Here is a 7,745-nt window from a genome sequence, read left to right on the forward strand (position 1 = left end):
ATGGATCTAGTCAGATGAAAGGGACCACATCAGAATGATGGTATTTCGAATAATGTGGCTCCCATTATGATTAACATCCTAACCTGGTCTGGGGACAGGAGCCCGTCCCTGAGAATAACTCATTCCCTCCTCATTCCTAGTCCCTATTTGTGACCCTATCTCTCTGAGCAATAGATGTTTCCCTCCTTCTCTACATTTCTCTCTTGTTGTCTTTCTTTCTCCCTTCCTTCCTTCCTTCCATCTTTCTTTTTCTTTGTTTGGTTCTGCTTCCTTTTAGAGTTCACCTCCCCTCTTTCCTTTGCCTTTGGAAAATCTATCTTCCAAGGACCATTCTAAATCCCATTCCTCTGTAATGGGTTCCCTGACAATGCCTGACCAAGAAAATCGTCATGGTATTTCTTGCTTGTTGAACACATAATTTATTATCACACACGATGGCTTTTTGTGTGAAGTTGAGTCCCGTTCAAGCATGGGACTATGTCTTGTACATCTAGTCCCCTTTAGGGTGTATGATGGTTCATTGCTATACTCATTTAATAATTAGTTTCCAAAAAATACCTGTCATCAACATTTGCAAAAAAACCAACAAAAAGCAGTTTACAGAATGCTTTCCAAATGTTATGTCCTGAGTTGACTAATTTCAGGCGAATAAGAACTCAGCCCATGACAATATCAGACACTCACAGTAAGGGGATTATCTACACCGGGCTGTGGACATCTCAACTACTTTTCCTGAATACTAGGATGTTTTTCCTTAGAATGTGTCAAAGAATTTAGTTTGGGGGTGTTCAGGACGTCTGTACCATGACTCCCATAGGTACTTCTTATTTCAGAACCTACCCCTGTTCCCTCCCCCCAGCCCCCAACCAAGAAGACAGGCTAAGAGATTTTCTGGTCCTAGATTTTCCCTCCAGGTAGGACTGTAGCCAAACCACCAATGATTTTGACATATACACAAAGCTGATGATGTGAGGGAAGAAAGCATGTCATGAGGGCTGGCATGTTAACCCAGACAGCTGGATCTAAATGCTTGGTTTCAATTTCAAAAGAAGAAATTGTCAACAAGAGATGGTGCTTAATGTAAGCTTTCCTTCATCAAAAGGGTCAGTTTCTTCTCTTCTCTTTCTTTCACTGTCCAAAGAAAGAAAGAGAAGTTTCTGAGATATAGAGAAAATAAACTAATCTGTGCTCAGAGTTTAGAATGGAAATGTGTCTATGTATGATGGAGTCACTTTGTGGCACAACAGAAATTATCACAACCTTGTAAATTAACTATACTTCAATAAAACTTAAAAAGGGAAAAAAACTGTACTTAGAATTTAGCTTGTCTACACTCCTCATAAAATACCTTTTAAAGAATAAATTATGGAAGAAATCTGTACATATATAACATCTTGAGAGGCAGTCTTTTTAAGCCTCAAAGAAAACCTAAACCAAATTAAACAGAAGGCCTTAAAGGAGGACTTCCAGGAGGACAGCATGAAGTGCTCCTCAGACTCACACTCTCAGCAAAACAGCTGTAAATGTTGGACACTACTTTTAAAAAGAAACATTTGAAGGTGCTCTACATTGTCCTAGGGACATACAACAAACGCAGAAATTTTCATTCCAGAAAATCTACTAAACTTCAGTAACAACTAAAAGAATCTATGATCCCAGAGGGCACCTGGTCTCAACGGGAACATTACGCTTCTCAGGAACATAGGATCCTTTTGTCTGAGAATTCGGATTTAGATAACACAGGGGTTGTGTGTCACTTTGGCCAACCGTCAACTCCATGCTTATTAATATGCTAGCTGACTTTATTGGAGGGAATCCACCAATGTGTGTAGTGTTTGACTTCTGTCTTGTTACTAAAGCCAAGGTGTGGGGGCTTGCTGAGGCTCAGCATATTGGTTGGGCAAACCCTCACTGGACTTTGAATCTCAAGTAACTGACTTAAGACGTAGAGACACCTAGGGGGTCACATGGATTATGGCAGTTGTGAGATGTGAAGTACATTACCTGTGATGTATCCTTGCTCTCTGTTCTACCAGACACCTGTATCTTTTAATGAATTAAAATGCAGTTTCAAGGTATTGGCTATTTATCCAGTTCATCATAAGACTACCGAGGCCTAAGAAACTCAAAGTTAACAATGATTAGATTTCATGTGAAATTTATAATTGAAAAACATTGACAAAAATTCAACTTTTTTTTTATACAAAATGTAGAGATTAGGAGTTCCCATCATGGCACAGCAGTAAACCAATCCAACTGGGAACGATGAGGTTGGGGGTTTGATCCCTGGCCTCGCTCAGTGGGTTAAGGATCTGGTGTTGCCGTGAGCTGTGGTGTAGGTCGCAGACGCGGCTCGGATCCCACGTTGCTGTGGCTCTGGCATAGGCTGGCAGCTATAGCTCTGATTTGACCCCTAGCCTGGGAACCTCCAAATGCCGTGGGTGCGGCCCCAGAAAGCAAATGTAAATATATACATATATATATATATATATATATATATAGAGAGAGAGAGAGAGAGAGAGAGAGAGAGAGATGAAATATTTGACCTGAGAAACTGGACTTGAGACTCAGGGAGAGAAAAGGAAGAAAAGACTCTTTTTTTTTTTTTTTTTTTTTTAAGGTCCCTGATTCCTTTTATAGACATTGAAATAAATGATCTTTGCCACAGGCTCTATGAATGTGTCTAGTTAGAATTAACTAAGATTCACGGTTTATTTGCATAAAGCTCATGTATAATCTTCTACACAACTTTTTTAACTGAAGGATTAAAAAAGTGGGTTGGGTACCACACAGGGAAGGGGGAGGACACCAGGGGAAGGATGCAGTACACACCCGTCTCCGTGTCTGGACCCGGGGTTTGGCCATGGAAGAAAACCCAGAGTCCAAGGCCCTCTGTATGTGAGACGCGCCAGCAGGATGTGCTCAGGCAGAGCTATGTGGCATTCATCTGAGAAGTCTTGTCAGAGCACAGAGCCATTTCCTCGCCCCTCCTTCCATCCCTAACTGTATGACTAGCACATATTTGTTTTTTTTTTTAATTTTTTTACTATAGTTGATTTACAATATTCTGTCAATTTCGGCTGTACTGCAAAGTGACCCAGTCATTCATATATATATATGTACACACACACATTTTTTTTTTCTCACGTTATCCTCCATCACAAGTGACTGGATGTAGTACCCTGTGCTATACCGCAGATCTTATTGGACTAGCACATATTTGATTTCCCAGGTCTCAGCCGGCAAGAGAGTGGGAAGTGATGTAAAGAATATTGGCGCATGAGCAGGCAAGGAAGCATCTAGGACAAGATGGTGAGCCGATTTCTTGTTTTATTGTTTCATTCGAGGCTGCAGTCTACAAGGGGATTAGCTGGGGAGGGAGTTCGAGTCTGTGGTTTGGGCATTCCAGGCAGACAACACAGTTGGTGTCAGAGGTCAGCACATAGATTCTTGAGAGCCGATTCAGGCTTCTGAATCTCCAGGCAGAGGGACACTCCAGCCCAGAGCGCAGAACCTTCCCTGGATTTTCAGACCCTCAGGCAAGCCCAAGAGGAGCAGGAGGAGGAGGTTTCTGGCCATTTGCTGCCCCCAGGTCAGCTCTTCTTGGTTCAGGGTTCGCTTCAGCAGCAGCAGTCACCTCCAGAGGACTGGCCGCTTCCCCCTCCGCAGCACCCAGAGCCCCCCGAGGGCTGGCTGCAGCAGTCAGAGCTCTGGTGTCTGCGGTGGGACCTGCGGCGCCTGTGGTGGCTCAGGCAGCAGCCCCCATGCCCAGAGCTGCAGCAGCCCCCTCCCCCACAGCTGGAGCCACAGCAGCCCCCAGAGCTCACACTGCAGCAGGAAGAGACTGGAGGGCACTTGGGGGGGCACTTGGGGGGACACTTAGGGACGGGGCACTTGGGGGGGCACTTGGGAGGGGGCTGGCACTGCTGCTGGTTCTGCTGGCAGGACATCTTGGTGGGCGGGGTTCAGGAGCTGAGGGAGAGTCAGACAGCAAGTCAGATCCTGCTCAGAGAGGCCACCTCGCCCCTTCAGCAGCTTTCTAGCCACTTAAGTTTGATAAACTGTTAAACATAGTCCCAGATAATTAAATACTGGAAGTTTTATTATTTCTAATTATTGCTCAGATGCTCTTATGTCCTATTTTTATGGCAAATATTTTTATGAAGCATTATCATTTGTGTTATAATTAGAAAACTGAAACCAAAAGATGTTAAAAAAATGTTCTCAAAACCAAACATCTAGTATGTAGGAGACCACCTGTAATATACCATAAGAATCACAGAAACAATCTAGAGAGCAATTTAGAAATGAAGTCATTTCTTTAGGGAAACAATCATTCCCTCTTGGAGAATTTCTTCGGCTTGTCCTGTAGGGACACAGAAGTTCCTGACTGCACAGGATATTGGAGATTGCCTGGGAGAACTAGCTACACATTTAACGAAAGCTGGGACTTGCACCCAAGCCCCTGCCCAGATCCCATGCTCTGGCATTCTCGGCAGACACTCATCCCTCCGCACCAAGATTTGGGTGGTGCTTACTTAACTCTGTAGATTCACTAATCTGAGTGCTTATAATGGGTCAGTCAGTTCTGATTTCCTCTCTACCTGCCAAGTACCACTGTTCTGGTCTCTGCTTTTCCGGGAGGGACAGTTGTGTTTTCAAAGATAAACGTCCCTTGATGAACACAGCTGCAGGTAGTGTAGTGTGGGTTCGTGTGATGGTCAAAGTGGAAAATCCTTGGGATCACTGACCAAACAATACATCCTGGGTTTCTCTCGAGCACTAAATCACAATTACACAACCCTCCTCCCATGTCCTCTCCCCAGCCTCCTCATTGCCCCCCTCCCTCAGTCTTCCTGAGCCTTGTTATTTTGCCAGTAAGGACCACCTTCATCCTCTTCTCACCTTCCTCCTGCCACACACACTGCAAAGGCCCTGCCCCTCTTCTCTGGTCTGAGTGTCCCTTTGTGGACAGCCCTGGTCCCACACCCAGAGGACACTCACCTGTACACACGCAGCACAGGGGCCGTCAGTGCCTCAGGAGGGCAGTGGATGGAGGTGCTCTGGCCCTGAGCTCCTTTTATCCTGGTCTTGGGCTCTGCCCTCAGGTGTGAGCCAAGGCCTGAGCATGAGAGGACCGCCTCCTGCCACCCACGTGTGTCCTGTGACAGGTGATGGCTGGCAGCTCCTTCCTGCCTGCCTCCACGGGGCTCAGGGCAGCTGCTCCCAGCAAGGAATATGGCTGCTCAGAAATGGATGCAGGCTGGGAAAATCCCTGCCATCATTCCCCATCATCTTCTTCCTGGAGGGGGCCTGCCTTGAGAGATCTTACCATTCCTTCTAGGAACCACCCTTCCCCCTCCCACTCCTCGTCCCTAGCCCTGCCCCACCTTTCCTTCCATCCCAATGTTCTTTTAATGACTACACACAATTTGGTTTAAACCAAGTGTTTTTTGCCTTTTTTTTTTTTAGGACCGAATCCACAGTATATGAAAGTTCCCAGGTCAGAGATTGAATATGAGTCGCAGCTGTGACCTATGCCACAGCTGTGGCAATGCCAGATCTTTTAATCCACTGTGCGAGGCCAGGGATTGAATCCACACTGCTGCAGTGACCTGAGCCACTGCAGTTGGGTTTTTTTTGTTTGTTTGTTTTGTTTTTCTGGACCAAAGTCCTCTTTTTTTTGTTTTTCTTTTTTTTTTTTCATTTTTTTATTACTCAAATAAATTTATCACATCTGTAGTTATACAAAGATCATAACAATCTGATTTCACAGGATTTCCATCCCACAGCCCAAGCACATCCTCCTACCCCCCAAACTGTCTCCTCTGGAGACCATAAGTTTTTCAATGTCTGTGAGTCAGCGTCTGTTCTGCAAAGAAGTTCAGTCTGTCCTCTTTTCAGATTCCACACGTCTGCAGTTGGTTTCTTAACCCACTGTGTCATGATGGGAATTCCTAAACCAAGTTTTTTACATATTCCTTCATGTTTTCTGCCCTACAAAAATTTCTACTGTGTTGAAATGTATTAATATTTTTCGCCATGCTTAAAATATCTTACTAACTACTTATAAAAAAATAATTAGGTACAAGTTCTAGTCATTTGGATTACTGATTTATAGTCGTTACTATAAGTAGATGTTGGCAGTGGACAGAAACAAATTAAGAATCACACACGTGTATAATGCTGGCTCTGGAATGCAGAGTAAAATTCACTGAGTGTGAAAGAGTTCTCACCACATGTCAACATTCTTCTGCCTCCTGAGATTATAAGAGTCTGACAACGTGATCTCTCAGAAAATAAGGGCTTTCCTAGTGCATATTGTTTATATTAAAGTGTACCCAAACCAGGGTTTGGGATGAGCATCTGCACACTGAGGTATGTGGAATAATCGGTCAATGGGCACCTGCTGTATAGCACAGAGAACTCTTTCCTGTGATGATCTATGTAGGAAAAGTGTCTGAAAGAGAATGGATGTGTGTACACGTATAACTGAATCACTTTGCTGTATAGCAGAAATTATCACAACCTTGTAGATCAACTACACTTCAATAAAATTTTAAAAATGAAAAAAAAAAAGTCCCCACACCATTAAGATCATTGAGATCTAATCCCAGTCTTTGGTGTGACCTCAAGGTGTTACATCATGCTGCTAAACCATGTGAGATTAGCTGATGCTGGGGCACTGCGCTTTGTGGTGGCAGAGGCATGGACAGAATAGCTTCCATGTCCCATCATCCTTGGAATGGATGAACTGGATTCCTGAATCAGAACTACCTGTGTGAACCAAGTAATCAATGTCACGACTACATTCTCACTAATTACACTCTTTGGAACGTCTTGGTCCATACCAGGCACTTCGGTGGCAGATTTCTGCAGGGTGATAAGGCCAGCACACTGTAAAGTGAGGATCTCAGAGTGCAGATTCTGATGACCATGGCTTAAGTCATAAAGTTAACGTTAATATTAATGAACAGATTTTAAACCTCATTACCCATTGAATGCACATCCCTGTCTTAGGAGCTGATAAGGAACCTAGAAACACAAGACCCAAGCTGGAGATTCAAGGAAAGATTTCCAGAAGCGTGTTTGAGTGAAAAGACACATAAAAAGATACCACAGCAAGTTGTGTTTGACAGCACAGTTTCAGAAATACATAAATCACGGAATAAAGCATGGGAGTTTGAAAACTGAGAACAAGTTACAATGGAAAACATAAGCCCTTGTAGCTGAAGAAGACTGTTGCTGAAAGGAGGGAGCAAAGCCTGCCCTGGAGACACAGCACAGGGTCAGATGGCACAGGCCTCAGACATCATCAATCAGTAAGGATGGAGGCTCATCATGGATCCAGTGGGGACCCCAAGATGAGATACCCTTAGTGATCTGGGACAATTATTTCTGAGGGTGAGAGAAGGAACCCAATGAAGAATACATTTCAGTGAGGAAGTGAATCCTGGTGAGGGATGGAACAGTGGGGAAATAAGGCACAGAAGAGGCAGAACAATTTAGGGAAGGCTGGACTCCAGGCAACCCAACACCAAGAGAGACATGGCAAGAGGTGTACGTGTGTATATGGGTATGTGTACGTGTGTGTGTGTGTGTGTGCATACACATACATATCTTCATAGATTTAGTCTCTCTCATGGTCTCTGTACTAAGTAGAAGTATACACAAACACACACACACACACACACTGCGTATCTCAGCCGCTTACTGGTAGGGTTTGCACTGCACAAAGTGACCAG

The 7,745-nt window shown here is 44.2% G+C and overlaps 1 long non-coding RNA gene across 1 annotated transcript; it reads right to left on the minus strand.

Moving 5' to 3' along the window:
• Positions 1-3,310: 3,310 nt before the first annotated feature.
• Positions 3,311-5,054, minus strand: LOC100513405 (uncharacterized). The gene is made up of 2 exons (XR_002343777.2): positions 5,005-5,054; positions 3,311-3,972 (listed from the first exon to the last, which is right to left on the minus strand). It is a non-coding gene; the product is annotated as an uncharacterized LOC100513405 (long non-coding RNA).
• Positions 5,055-7,745: the final 2,691 nt, after the last annotated feature.

The sequence above is a fragment of the Sus scrofa genome, chromosome 4 (assembly GCF_054392235.1).
Source record: "Sus scrofa isolate SSC_HxYL_T2T_F1_AM1 chromosome 4, Sscrofa_HxYL_maternal_Yorkshire_Landrace_v2.0, whole genome shotgun sequence".
In the NCBI taxonomy this organism is placed as follows: Eukaryota; Metazoa; Chordata; class Mammalia; order Artiodactyla; family Suidae; genus Sus; species Sus scrofa.